Source organism: Panthera leo, chromosome C1, assembly GCF_018350215.1.
Source record: "Panthera leo isolate Ple1 chromosome C1, P.leo_Ple1_pat1.1, whole genome shotgun sequence".
Taxonomy (NCBI): domain Eukaryota; kingdom Metazoa; phylum Chordata; class Mammalia; order Carnivora; family Felidae; genus Panthera; species Panthera leo.
In genome coordinates this window covers 41,372,011-41,387,168 of record NC_056686.1, presented here as the reverse complement: position 1 = coordinate 41,387,168, position 15,158 = coordinate 41,372,011, and the positions used below count along the sequence as shown (strand labels likewise).

The 15,158-nt window shown below is 37.6% G+C and overlaps 1 protein-coding gene across 2 annotated transcripts in view; it reads left to right on the top strand.

The window, feature by feature from the left end:
- Positions 1-15,158, top strand: part of NRDC (nardilysin convertase) — a 101,537-nt gene that overhangs the window by 13,824 nt on the left and 72,555 nt on the right. The window lies entirely within an intron of this gene.

The following is a 15,158-nucleotide window of genomic DNA, read 5'->3' as shown; positions in this document are numbered from 1 at the left end:
GAGCCAAAGTCGGATGCTTAACTGACTGAGCCACTAGGTGCTTCCAAAATTTCTGCAAATTAAAAAAAATTTTTTTTAATGTTTATTTTTGAGAGAGTGACAGAGTGCATGTGGGGGAGGGGCAGAGAGCGAGGGAGACCCAGAATTCAAAGCAGGCTCCAGGCTCCAAGCTGTCAGCACAGAGCCTGAAGTAGGGCTAGAACTCACAAACGGTGAGACTGTGACCTGAGCTGAAGTCCAACATTTAACCAACTAAGCCACCAAGGTGCCTTTGCAAATTTTAAATAAAATTTGTATTAAGTTCAAAATATAGTAATAGTACTTTTTTGATAATACAGATTTACTAGTGAGAAGAGTGGAATTCTTTTTCTTTCTTCCTTTTTTTCTTTTATTTTTGAGAGAGAACTTATGCTTGGGGGTGGTTGGGGATGGGGGTGAGAGGGAGAAGGAGAGAGAGAATCTTAAGCAGACTCTACACTCAGCACCAGCCCAATGTGGGGCTTGATCTCACAACCATGAGATCATGACCTGAGCCCAAATCAAGAGTCAGGTATTTAACTAACTGGGCCACCCAGGTGCCCACAGTGAAATTCTTTTTATTGGGGTAACATTTGTTTTTTGGGGGGTTCACAGTGTTTCTTGTAATCAAAGTTGATTGTGAATATGCATCTGTTAATACTGATTTGTAATGAGATTTTACAGATTTCATCTTTGAAAATGTGTTTTCATCCTGATAGTTACTGCTAAATACTGATATCAGTCCCTGAGTACATGCTTTTAATTTAGCATATTCATTGCTTGGAAAGCATTTATAGAATTCTGTTAGATTCTTGTGATATTTTTGCCCCTTAGCATGTTATTACATAGTAGATTAATCATTTCTGATTGAAAATTAGGTGGAACCTCCTTAATTAGATGGAGTCTTTGCACAGTTGAAAGGACTTACAAATATGGAAATTTCCCTTATGCTTGCACCAAAATCTGAAAAACTTGCTGGAACTAGAGTTTGCTTGGAAAACATAACTGCTGCAAATTTGTGTGGTAATGGAGCTATGGCTTCTTGTTTTAACTTTTGACAGCACGGGAAGTGTATAAAGCAGTTTGACATTATTGTGATTCAGATAACATTCGTTGTTGTTGAAATGACTTTACCATAAGATGTTTTGCATAAGTGCTATTTTGTAATTTTGGGTTGAATTCATTCAGAAACATTATGGAGCCTTCAGCAAAAGCTAATTTCCAAAGCCATTTGGTGTTAGTGGTGGAAGGCGGTTTTGTCTTAGTCTTGAGCTCAAAAATTGCAATAAAATGTTCCCATTGCTGAGCCATCAAACTGCTCTACAATAAGGGTAATTCAAGATATTCAGCCTCTATTTCTAACAAAAATTCACAGAACTGATGATTGTGAAGTCTACAAGAATAAGTGACACTACTGTCTCCTTAATACATGATAGATTCAAATATTTTCTGTAGAGTACTGCTGATAAGATCATGAATAATCATAGACTTTGAAACACCTCACAAAAGGTAAATTTGTCCAACTAAATCTTTTTTTCTGCTCCATACCTATTTTACCAACATTAGTGGGACTATATATTAGATCCCACTTCCAGTTGTAGTACATTCATGTTTTCTCAACCCCTTTGAAAATATTCTTATCTGTAGTTCTCGCAGAATATTCATGGAGGCTAATTGCTCAGTCACTTCAGATTTGGCACTGACTCTTCAAGTAAACAGCTGAGTTGTTGGTAACATATCTAGGCACATCAAAAGTCAAAATCTTGAAATCATTTGCCTTGTTTTTAATTGCTTATCAGTTACTAAGGTCCTCAAATCTTTGAGCAGTAGTTCTCATCAACAGGCTAATAGTTTAATTAATAATTAATTTTATAAATTTTTTCAGCTTTTACAAAATACAGTCTAACTCGTCATTGGTAAATAGTTTTCCTTGCTTAGCTAACAAATGGAGCTACTCAGAAACTTACTTTGGTTGTAGTCTCATTTTCATCTTTAATTTTTGTGAAGAAATTCTACTGTAATGAGGTATTTCATTTTAAATTTTCTGATTTTTCTGAGTGTTGCTCTTCTGTGAGTTGTGAATACTGTGATGAGTGCTAAGTCTTGGTAATAACATTTTATTCTTTTAGCATAGCTATAATATTACATAATAAACACAGCATTTTCCTATTATTTGGTAACAAAATCCACACTAAAAGTGTGACATTTGAATTTCATTTTTCCCTTTCCTTATTTGGACATGATGAATATGTATTGCCACTTTAAAAAAAGTTGCACTGGGGCACCTGTGTGGCTCAGTTGGGCATCCAAGCTCAGGTCATGATCTCACTGTTGGTGGGTTCAAGTCCTGTGCTAATAGCTCAGAGCCTGGATTCTCTGTCTCTCTCTTTCTCTGCCACTCTCCTACTCGCACTCTGTCTTTCAAAAATAAAACATTTTCAAAAATATTTTTTAAAAAGTTGCACTTACAGTGATACATGTGGCACTTGAAATGCTGGTGGGTGATAAAGTGCATTGCTGCAATTTTTACAGTGTGGAGCCTGCAGTGCACAACAGTGAAAATGCCACAAAGGTCTTTGGAAGGAGAAAGCAGCAATAGATGTAAATGAATGAGTGTGGCTGTGTGCCAGTAAAACTTTATGGAGACTGAAATTTGAATTTCAGAGAATTTAATGTATCATGAAATATTTTTTCATTGGATTTTTTCCTACTGCTTCAAAAAAAGTAAAAAACAGTTATTTTAAAGGCTGTAACCATAGTTTCTTAATTCCTGGTATGTCTTTTTTTCCTGTAATGCTAACTCTATCATATGTTAGGTTTTCATAAATGCATGGATATTTTTTCAGGGATCTTTACTACGTTCCATTTTGTTGATTTCGTATTTCATTATATTATGGCCTAAAAGTTCATATTTTTTACTTGCAGGGAGGGTTTTTCAAAAAATCTTCATGTTACGTAGACAAAAACAATAATGATTTCTTACTGTTTATTTTACTTGACACAAATCTTAATCTAGTTGATTATGTTGCTAAAATAAATAATTTTTTATTTTTCATTAGCCAGGTCTTTTCTGGTAATGAAATTTATATCTAACTCTCCCCTCTTCCCTTTCTCTATTGTAAAATACATCCCAGTTTTTTTGATAAACAGTATTCAGTATTTGCAGTATCCAAATATTGTTTGTACTGGGACATGTAGTCTACTATAATTATATTTTCTTTCTTGAACAACTGTTTTCTCTTTAATTGCCTTATTTTTAAAAATTTTTTATTAAAATTTTTTTTTAATGTTTATTTTTGGGGGAGGGAGAGCAAGCATGAGTCAGAGAGGGGCAGAGAGAGAGGGAGACACAGAATCTGAAGCAGGCTCCAGGCTCTGAACTGTCAGCACAGAGCCTGATGTGGGGCTGGAACCCACAAACTGAGATCATGACCTGAGCCGAAGTTGGCTGCTTAACCGACTGAGCCACCCAGGTGCTCCTAATTGCCTTATTTTTAAGAACAGCTTTATTGAGATATAAGTAACACATCACACAATAGACTTTATTTAAAGTGTACAACTTAATAGTTCTTAGTGTATTTGCAGTTGTGCATCCATAACCACAATGTTTTTATTACCTCAAAAAGGAATCCCTCACTCCTCACCTCAGTCTCCCCAGTCCCCCATCTCCATAGCCCTAGGCAAACACTCATCTGTCTTCTGCTCTCTAGATTTGCTTATTCTGGACATTTCATGTAAATGGAATCATAAATTTTTCATCCTTTGTGACTGGCTACTTTAATTTAGTGTATTGTTTTTAAGGTTCATCCGTGTTGTACTATGTGTTAGAACTTCATTTATTTCTGAGTAATATTCCATTGTATGAATATGCTGCATTTTATTTATTTCAACAGTTGGTGGACACTGTTTGGTTATTATGAGTAATGCTGCCGTGAACATATATGTACAAGCTTTTGTGTGAACTTATGTTTTTATTTATTTTGGGTATATAATAAAGAGGGGCATAATTGCTGGATCAGATGGAAACTGGTTATCCATTTGAGGATTTTTTTCAGACTATTTTTCAAAGTGGCTGTACCATTTTACAATTTTCTCTAGCAGTGTAAAAGAATTCCAATTTCTCTGCATCTTCACCAATACTTGTTACAATCTTTTTTTTTTTTTTTTTTTTTTTTTTTAGTTTCAGGTTTTTATTTAAATTCCAGTTATTTAACATACAGTGCAATATTAGTTTCAGGTGTAGAATTTAGTGATTCATCACTTACATAACAACACCCATTGCTTATCACAGCAGTACCCAGTGCTTATCACAAGTGCCCATTTTAATACCCATCACACATTTAACCCATCCCCCTGCCCACCTCCCTTCCAGCAACCTTCAGTTTGTTCTCTGTAGTTGAGTCTTTTTTATGGTTTGCCTCTCTCTTGTCCACCCCTCCCTCCCATGTTCTTCTGTTTTGTTTCTTAAATTCTCATTTGTTTCATAATACTCATATGAGTAAAATCATATGGTGTTTGTCTTTCTCTGACTTATTTCACTTAGCATAATACTCTCCACCTCCATCCATGTCATTGCACATGACAAGATTTCATTCTTTTTTATGGTTGAGTAATGTTCATATATATATATCTTTATCCATTCATTAGTCAGTGGGCATTTGGGCTCCTTCCATAATCTGGCTATTGTAGATAATGCTTTAAACATCAGGGTGCATGTATCCCTTCAAACCAGTATTTTTAGATCTTTTGGGTAAATACCTAGTAGTGCAGTTGCTGGATCATAAAATTGCTGTTTTTTACCTTTTTGTGGAAACTTCATACTGTTTTCCAAGTGGCTGCACTAGTTTGCATTCCCACCAACAGGGTAGGAGGGTTCCCCTTTTTCCTCATCCTCACCCTCATCTCTTGTTTCCTGTGTCATTAATTTTAGTCATTTTGACAGGTGTGAAGTGATAGTTCATTGTAGTTTTGAGTATAGCCCTCCTGGTAGGTGTAAAGTTGTATCTCATTATGATTTGCATTTCTCTGATGGCTGATGTTGAACATCTTTTCATGTGGTTTTTGGTCGTCTTGTTGTCTTATACCATGTATATCTTATTCGGAGAATGTCTATTCAGATCGTTTGCTCGTCTTTATTTTTTGTTTTAATTGAGTAGTAATAGTTGTTGTGTTTTAGATATGCATCTCATTAGATAAATGATTTGCAAAGTTTTTCCTTTGGTAGTATTCTTTGAAGCACAAAAGTTTTCAATTTTGATGATGTCTAGTTTATTTTTTTTCTCTTGCCATGTGTACTTTTGGTGTTATATCGAAGATGCCTTATTATTTTTGTTTAGTGTGCTTTGTTATCTAACATGAATTCTTCCCTACTACTCTGCCAGAGCTTTAAAACTTCTCCAGCTATGGTCAAACATATCAGGTAACAATCAATGCATTTGTTTTGTTGTACCTTTATTCCTCAGTCAGTCTAGAATGTATGTTCTTCAGTTCCAGGAAGTTTTTCTTTTCTTTTTTATGTTTATTTAATTTGAGAGAGAGCGAGAGAGAGCGCGCACACACACATACATGCGCACGTGAGCAGGAGAGGGGCAGTGAGAGAGAGAGATTGGGAGAGAATCCTGAGCAGGTTCCACACTCAGTGTGGAGCTCGATCTCACCACTGCTCGATCATAACCTGAGCTGATGCCAAGAGTCAGAAGCTTAACTGACTGAGCCACCCAGGAACTCCAGCCAGGAAATTTTCTCAAAAAATTTTTTTTCTAGTTCTCCTCTGTTTTCTTTTGAAACTATTATATACTACTATAACACTGGTTAAGTGTGGAGGGACTTTGCTGTGGGAAAATGCAAGAGCCAAGATGGGCTGGGGACACAGGTGAGGGGTTTGCAGCCAAGGATTCTGCAGTGGAGCCTTTCTTCCCCTCCCTCAAGGCACAAAAAAACTCGTAGCTTCTTTCTTTACCTCTTCTCTTCACTGGAGGAGTGATTTATCTGATTAATGAGTGCAGTAGAATTACCTGGGGCATGTGCCAATTCAACCTGTTCATCTCTTTCCAGCCTGTAGCCAGCAAGTACTTTGGCATATTCTTTTCTAGTACAGTAAACTGAGTGCAGGACAAGTTCTGCTTTGGGGGGAAATAGTTCTATTTTGGTTGATAACTTTAATTCATAGTGTTTGCAAGCCATTTCTGAGCCACTCTTAAGCCATGTTCTTCATCCTACCTTTTTATCAAAGATAAAGCTGATATTTTCCTTTCCATTTATCTATTCCTGTAACTTTCTCTTGTTTGATTATGAAATCAAGTTGGGGAAGATTTGTGCTTTTTAAAAATGTGGTAAACTATACATAACAAAATTTACCATTTTAGCCATTTTTAAGTGTATGGTTCAGTAGCATTAAGTATGTTTATATTGTACAGCCATCACCACCATCCATCTCCATATCTTTTCATCTTGTCAAGCTGAAACTCTGAACCCATTAAACAATAACTCTCCATTTCCGCCCCCCTCCCAAGCCCTGGCAACTACCATTCTACTTTCTTGCAGTGAATTTGGCTTCTGTAGGTATGTCGTATAAGTGAAATTACACAATATTTGTCCTTTTCTATCTGGCTTATATCACTTAGTGTATCTTCAGAATTCATCCATCGTGTAGCATGTGTCAGAATTTCTTTCCTTTTTTGTATTATTATTTTTTTTTAACATTTGTTCATTTTTGAGAGACAGAGAATGTGAGTGGGGGAGGGGCAGAGAAAAAGGGAGACACCGAATCTGAAGCAGGTTCTAGGCTCTGAGCTGTCAGCACAGAGTCCAGCACGGGCTTGAACCCACAAACCTGAGATCATAACCTGAGCTGAAGTGGGACGTTTAACCAACTGAGCCACCCAGGTGCTCCAGAATTTCTTACTTTTTTAAAGCTGAAAAATACTCTGTTGTGTGCATATACCACATTTTGTTTATCCATTCATCCAATGATAGACATTGGGTTGTTTGCACCTTTTAGCTGTTGTGAATAATGCTGCTATGAACATTGATTTACAAATCCTGTTTGAGTCCCTGCTTTATATCCAGAAGTGGTGTTGCTCAACCATTTGAGTTCTCCCAGTATATTGGTATTGTTGTGTAACAGTCTACCTCACAATTGAAGTGGCTCAAAGCAACAATGATTTATTATTTCTTAAAATTCTGTGGGATAGCTGGACACTCTTTTGTGCCTAGGGTCACACTTGTGTGCTGCATTCATTCGGTGGGTTGACTGGAGCTAGAGTATCTAAGGTGACTTCAGTCACATGTTTGGGACCTTGGTGAGGACAGTGAGAAAGTGGGCCTTCTGTCTGCACAAAATCTCTGCTTGTTCAGTCTGGCTTGTATTACTTTACATGGCAACTGATTCCCAAGAGAGTAAAGGCAGAAGCTGCAAGACATCTTGAGGCCTAGGCTCCAGGACTTACACATCAATTTCATCACAATATATAGGCCAAAATTTACAAAACTAGCCTAGATTTAAGGGGTTGGGAGAAATAGCCTCTGACCCTTGTGGGAAGATATGTATGTCAGTAATTGGGGCCATTATTAAAATAATCAGTCACACCTAATAACCTAACACCTGTTCCATAGCTGAGGAACCTTGAGAAATGGGGAAGGACTGCCATTTGGGGAGCAAAATGTACCTCTGGTGGGTCCTAAATACAGTGGCTTGGTATTATGTTTTAACAAGTAAAGAGGCATGTGAATTTTTTGAGCGTGGTTATTTGCAAGAACTATGTTGTACCATGCAGGTCTTCTCCCTGCGCCCCCCACCCCCCACAGCTTTTTTAAAAAACAGTTGTATGTTTAGCTTTAAACTAATGCTGCTTGGATAAGAACACTTTAGTTGATTCAGGCTGGTCATATCAGTTTTAGTATATGGGCTGTTTTGACTCAAGAGTTGCAGCTGGCCTAGAATTATAGGCAAGGGTAAACAGGGGTTTGATTTTTTAAAGCTTTTTTAATGCTTTTATTGATTTCTTGAACCAGGCCTGCAGTTTTAAACTGCAAAGATGTCTAAAATTCCAAATGTGCTGTAATTAATGATAAAGGCTCTAGCCTTAAATTGTTAATTCTAGGTCTAAACAGTGCTAAATCTCTTTAGGTTAAAAGTGGATATTGTGGGGCGCCTGGTGGCTCAATTTGTTAAGTCTCTGACTCTTGGTTTCAGGCAGGTCATGGTCTCACAGTTCATGAGTTTTAGCCTGCAGTGCAGAGCCTGCTTGAGATTCTTTCTCTCCCTTTCTCTCTCTGCCTCTCCCCCTTTCATTCTCTTTGTCTCTCAAAATAAATAAACTTAAAAAAATTTAAAAAAAGAGGGTATTTGGGAGGGCTTACTTTGTAACTATGTAACTTGTCGCCACTCTCCCTACCCTCACCATGTGGTCTCAAGTATTTTTGGATTTAAATATGTGAGCTCGTAACTGGTAATTTTAGTGACTGAAAGTGGGCTTCTTAACAAAAGGTTAGCTTGTTAATGGAACAAATAAAAGTGAGTGGGTGGATACTTTATGATGGAGAGAATAATACCATCTACTTCAGTCTTCACTATCAGTACAGGAGCAATGGGAGAATGAAACCAAATAAAGGAAGACAAATTGAATAAGTTGGAGGAAGAGAAGTTTTCTTAGAGATAGGTGACATCTTATATACATACAAATATTTGAGACTAAATCGTTTGGGGGAAGTAATGACAAGTTTATGTAATTACACTGTTAGCCCTCCAAGTATTCTTTTTGACTAAAATGATTTAGCACTATCTAGGCCTAAAAATAGCAATTTGGGCTGGAACTTGCCTCACTATTTTCTCTCTATATGAGAAAATGAGGTCTTGAAGTCTAAGTAGTATGCTGTGTTATGGCTGTAGAATAATTTATTTGCACATTCATCTATTTGTGGACATTTGGGTAATTTCTAGTTTTTCCCTATCAAATGTTGCTTTAGTGAACACTGTAGACATATCTTTATGGTGTATATGAATATTTCCATAAGATGCCTAGAAATGAAATTATGAGGTTAAAAGTATGCAGAGTTTACATTTTAATGGGTATAGCCGTATTTCCCTATACAAACACTATACCAGTTGAGATTTATAAACAGTGTTGCACACTGTAAGTCTGGAGTTCTCTCTTGTCCATCAAGAGAGCGGACGCAGAATTGAATATGAGAGAGGCTAATGTTTGGGAGGAGACAAGAGTGGTGAACAGGGGTTTCATCTCTGTATTTTTTGAGCTCACAAGATTATTACCCATGTGGTGAACGTGAAGAAAACAAGATTTACACATGTAAATGTGGAGAAAACAATCAGTAATCATTAACTTGTATATGTAAGAAGCAAAGGGTCTGGGGGCAAGTGAAGTTTGTGATTAAAGTATAATAGTATATTGGTGTCAGATGGAAAGTAATTTCACTTGTGATCCCATTACAATATCTTGCTACCTAACCTTGGGCACTTTTTTCTAACCCATTTATGTAAGCAGAACCATTATGTAAGCAGAACCCCCAAACTAGGTGAGAATACTCTCTCCCTTGTCATTACTGCTATTAGATAGCAGTAATTTTTATTTTTTTAGCTAGTTTGCTAGATGAAAAATATATTATTGTTTTAATTTGGTTATCTTTGATTTCTGGTGAGTTTCATCATCATTTCATTTATTGGATGTCTTGTGGTTCTTCTTGAAATGTTTTTATATCTTTGTAAAACTTGTTTTCCTTGGGGCACCTGGGTGGCTCAGTCGGTTAAGCATCCAACTCTTGATTTCAGCTCAGATCATGATCTCACGGTTCGTGAGTTTGAGCCCTGCATCAGGCTCCATGCTAACAGCACAGAGCCTGCTTGGGATTCTCTCTCTTCCTTTCTCTGCCCCTCCCCTGCTCATGCTTGATCTGTAAATAAATAAATAAATAAATAAATAAATAGTAAAGCCTGTTTTCCTTAGTTTTGTTTCTTTGCTCATTGATGTGAAGGAACTTTTATATATCGTTGATATTTTCTCTCAGCACAGGCATACCTCATTTTACTGTGCTTTGCTTTATTGCATCTTACAGATACTGCATTCCCCGCCCCCCCCCCCCCCCCCCCCCCCCATAAATTGAAGGTTTGTGGCAACCCTTTGTCAATCAAGTCTATCAGCACCATTTTCTAGCAGCATTTGCTAACTTTGTGTCTCTGTGCCCCATTTCGGTAATTTTCATCATCATTATTATTATTTTTATTATTTTATTATTACTACATTATGGTGATCTGTGATCAGTTATCTTTGATATTACTATTGTAATTGTTTTGGGATGCCACAAAGTGTGGCCATATAAGATAGCAAGCTTAGTCAATAAATGTTGTGTGTGTTCTGACTGGTCCACTGACTCGTCATTCACCTCCCTCTCTCTTCCTTGGGCTTCCCTGTTCCCTGAGATGTAACAATATCGACATTAGGCCAATTCATAACTCTACAGTTAAGTGTACAAGTGAAAGGAAGAGACTTGTGTCTCTTACTTTATTTAAGTCAAATGCTAGAAGTGGTTAAGCTTACTGAGGAAGTCATGTCAAAAACTGAGACTGTGGGGTGCCTGGGTGGCTCAGTTAAGTGGCTGACTTTGGCCCAGGTCATGATCTTATGGTCCGGGAGTTTGAGCCCCGTGTTGGGCTCTGTGCTGACAGTTCAGAGCCTGGAGCCTGCTTCAGATTCTGTGTCTCCCTTTCTCTCTGCCCTTCCCCTGCTCCCTGTCTCTCTCTCTCTCTTTAAAAAATAAACAAAAAAAATTTAAAAACTGAGATAGACTGAATGCCAGATCTCTTGAGCCAGTTAGCCAAATTGTGAATGCAATCAAAAGTACTACTTCAGGGGCGCCTGGGTGGCTCAGTCGGTTAAGCGTCCGACTCTCGATCTTGGCTCAAGTCATGATCTCGCGGTCCGTGAGTTCGAGCCCCACGTCGGGCTCTGTGCTGACAGCTCTGAGCCTGGAGCCTGTTTCGGATTCTGTGTCTCCCTCTCTCTGACCCTCCCCCGTTCATGCTGTGTCTCTCTCGGTCTCAAAAAGAAATAAACTTAAAAAAAAAAAAAAAAGTACTACTTCAGTGAATACAGTAATGATAAGAATGACAAGAAAGCAGAACAACCTGATAAGGGAGAAAGTTTGAATGGTTTGGATAGATTATTTCCTTAAATCAAAGCCTAATCCAAAACAAGGCCTTGATTCTCTTCAATTTTATAAAGGTCGAGAGAGGTGAGGAAGCTGCAAAAGAAAATTTTGAAGCTAGCAGAGGTTAATTTATGAAGTTTAAAGAAAGAAGCTGTTTCCATAAGATAAAAGTGCAAGGTGAAGCAGCAAGATATAGAAGCTGCAGCAAGTTATCCAGAAGATCTGACTAAAATAATTAATGAAGGTGGCGACACTAAATAGATTTTCAGTGTAGCTGAAGATGATGCCATCTAGGACTTTAATAGCTAGAGAGGAGTAGTCAGTGCCTGGCTTCAAAGCGTCAAAGGACAGGCTGACTCTCATGTTAGGAGCTAATGCAGCTGGTGGTTCTAAATTGAAGCCAGTTCTCAGTTACCATTCTCAAAATCCTAGGGCCTTTAAGAATTATGCTTAATCTACTCTGCCTGTGTTCTATAAATGGAACAACAAAGCCCGGATGATAGCACATCTGTTTACAACATGGCTTACTGAATATTTAAGCTTACTGTTGAGACCTGCTCAGAGAAAAAAAAAAAAAAAAAAGATTCCTTTCAAAAAAAAAAAAGATTTCTGCTCATTTTATTTTATTATTATTTTTAAAAAATATTACTGGGGTGCCTGGGTGGCTCAGTTGGGTGAGTGTACGACTTTGGCCCAGGTCATGAATCTCTCGGTTCATGAGTTAGAGTTCCCTGTTGGGCTTTGCACTGACATCGCGGATCCTGCTTGGGATTCTCTGTCTCTCTCTGTCTCTGGCCCTCCCCTGCTTGTGTGCACTTGCATTCTCTCTTTCTCAAAAATAAATAAACATTAAAAAAATTAAAATATTACTGCTCATTGACAATGCACTTGGTCACCAAGAGCTATGATGGAGATGTACAATGAGATGAATGTTGTTTTCATGCATGATAACACAACATCCATTCTGCAGTTCATGGATCAAGTAGTAATTTTGGCTTCTCTTATTATTTAACAAATACATGTTGTAAGGCTATATCTGCCATAGATATTGATTCCTTTCTTGGATCCAGGCAAAAAGTAAATCGAAAACCTGCTGGAAAGGATTCATGATCTAGATGCCGTTGAGAACATTTGTGATTCATGGGAAGAGGTCAGAATACCTGAAAGTACATGAATAGGAGTTTGGAAGAAGCTGATTCCAACCCTCATGGATGACTTTGAGAGGTTCAAGACTTCTGTGGAGAACTAACTGCAGATGTTGTGGAAAGAGCGAGAGAATTAGAAGTGGAAGCTGAAGTGTGACTGAATTGCTGCAACCTCATGATAAAACTTGAATGGATGAGGAGTTGCTTCTTATGGGTGAACAAAGAAAGTGATTTCTTGAGATGGAATCTACTCCTGGTAAAGATGCTATGAAGATTGTTGAAAGGACAACAAAGTATTTAGATTACTATATAAACTTGTTGATAAAGCAGCAGTTGAGTTTGAGAAGATTAATTTAAAGAAGTTCTGGGGTAGGGCCTCTGGGTGACTCAGTCAGTTAAGCATCCAACCTTGGCTGAGGTCATGATCTTGAGATTCATGGGTTCGAGCCCTGCATTGGGCTCTGTGCTGACAGCTCAGAGCCTGGAGCCTGCTTCAGATTCTGTGTTTCCCTCTCTCTCTGCCCTTTCCCCATTCCTACTCTGTCTCTCTCTCTCAAAAATAAAAATAAACATTGAAATTAAAAAAGTTCTCTGGATATAATGTTGTCAAACATTGCATGCTACAGAGAAATCCTTTGTGAAAGGAAGAGTCAGTTGATGCAGTCAACTTTATTGTCTTATTTTAAGAACTTGCCACAGCCAACCTTTGCTTTAACAGCCACCACCACGATCAGTTAGCAGCCATGAACATCGAAGCAAGACCTTCCACCAGCAAAAAGATTACGACTCACTGAAAGCTTGGGTGATGATGATTTTTTAGCCCTAAAAGTCTTTTTAAATTAAAGTATGTACATATTTTTAGACAATGCTATTGCACACTTAATAGATGACAGCATAGTGTAAACATAACTTACATGCACAGGGAAACAAAATTTACTTGACTCACTTTACTGTGATATTTGCTTTATTATGGCATCTGGAACTGAACCTGTAATATCTCTGAGGTATGCCTGTATGCAGTTTGCTCTTTGTTTTGTTTATGATGCTTTGTTTTAAAAAAGTTTTAAATTAGGGGCACCTGGGTGCCTCAGTGGGTTAAGTGTCTGACTTTGGCTCAGATCATGATCTCAGGGTGTGAGATTGAGCCCTGTGTCGGGCTCTGCGCTGACAGTGCAGAGCCTGCTTGGGATTCTCTGTCTCCCTCTCCCTGTACCTCTCCCTCTCTTCCTCTCTCTCTCTCTCTCTCTCTCTCTCTCTCTCTCTTTCTCTGTCTCTCTCTCTCTCTCTCAAAATGAATAAATAAACATTAAAACAATACTTGTAGGGGTGCCTGGGTGGCTCAGTCGGTTTAGCATCTGACTTTGGCTGAGGTTATGATCTCATGATTTGTGATTTTGAGCCTTGCATCTGGCTTTCTGCTGACAGAGCAGAGCCTGCTTTGGATTCACTGTCTCCCTCTCTCTCTCTGCCCCTCCCGCGCGTGCATGTGTGCTCTCAAATATAAACATTAAAAAAAAAAGAAATACTTTTAGAACATTTTTTCCTTTTAGTTCTATAATCTCTCTGAAATTTATATGTGTTGAATGTAAGGAAGTAGATATTGCCTGTTGTTTCAGCATCATTTATGAATCATAATAAATGGTATTGCAGCAGTATTATAAAGACTGCTGTTTCTAGAATATCGTTTCATTGATCTGTAAGTGTTCCTGTACCAGTATACTGTTTGATTTCAATTCATTTAAAAGTTTATATTTTTATAATTGGTAAGGCTCTTCCCTCTCATTGTTTTCCCTTTTCAAAATGTTCTTGCCTTTTTTGTGACTCTTGTCCTCATGAATTTTAGAATCAGTGTGTATGTTATGTTGCACAAAAAAATCTTCTTGAGATTTTTTCTTATTGGAATTGCCTTGAATTTACAGATTTCATGTGGGAAGGAATTTATATCTTTACAATATCAGGTGTTTTCATTCACTAGCATGGTATGATTAGTCACGTCTTTTATTTTCTTCTGCAGTTTTCTACTTTTCTGCATGTTGATTGTGTTGAGTAGTAGTGAAAAGAATGAGTTCTAGTGCCATGCTATTTGGGTTCATTGTGTGCTAAGCTTGGGCAAATAAAAACCCCTTTTTATACTTCAGTTTTCTCATCCATAAAATGGGAAGAATAATAACTCATTAGGGTTATTGTGAGGATTAAATGGTTAAGACCTGTAAGTTAACACAATATGTTAGCTATTGTTATTAAGTGTATATTTAGGTATTTATAGTTTCTGTTGTTTTTGTGAATGGGGTCTTATATTTAAATCTCATTTTAATTGGTTTTGTTTGATATATAGGAAAGTTCATGATTTTTTGCTTGTGGTTCTTGATTTGAATACTTTGTGGAACTCTGTTTCATACTAATATTTTTGTTTTTCTTCTGTTTTTTCTTTTCTTTTCTTTTAAGAGAGGGAGAGAGAGAGGCAGAGGGAGAGGGAGAGAGAAAATCTTAAGCAGGCTCCATGCCCACAGTGGAGCCTGATGCAGGGGTCAGTCTCAGGACCGTGGGATCATGACCTGAGATGAATCAATAGTTGGATGCTTAAGCAACTGAGCCACCAGCTCCTTGTTTTGTTTTTCTAAATTCTTGCATTCTCTAGGTAATCATATATTTTGCAATGAATTCTTTTGGCTTTCAGTATTTTTGGCTCATAGTTCCTATTTATTTATTTATATCATGGATCTTTTTCATTGACTAGAACTTCCAATACAATGTTGAATAGAAGTGATGAGCTTCCACAGTATGGCCGACGACATAGCTAGTGCTCACTCTACTCTCTTTAATGGGGAAACA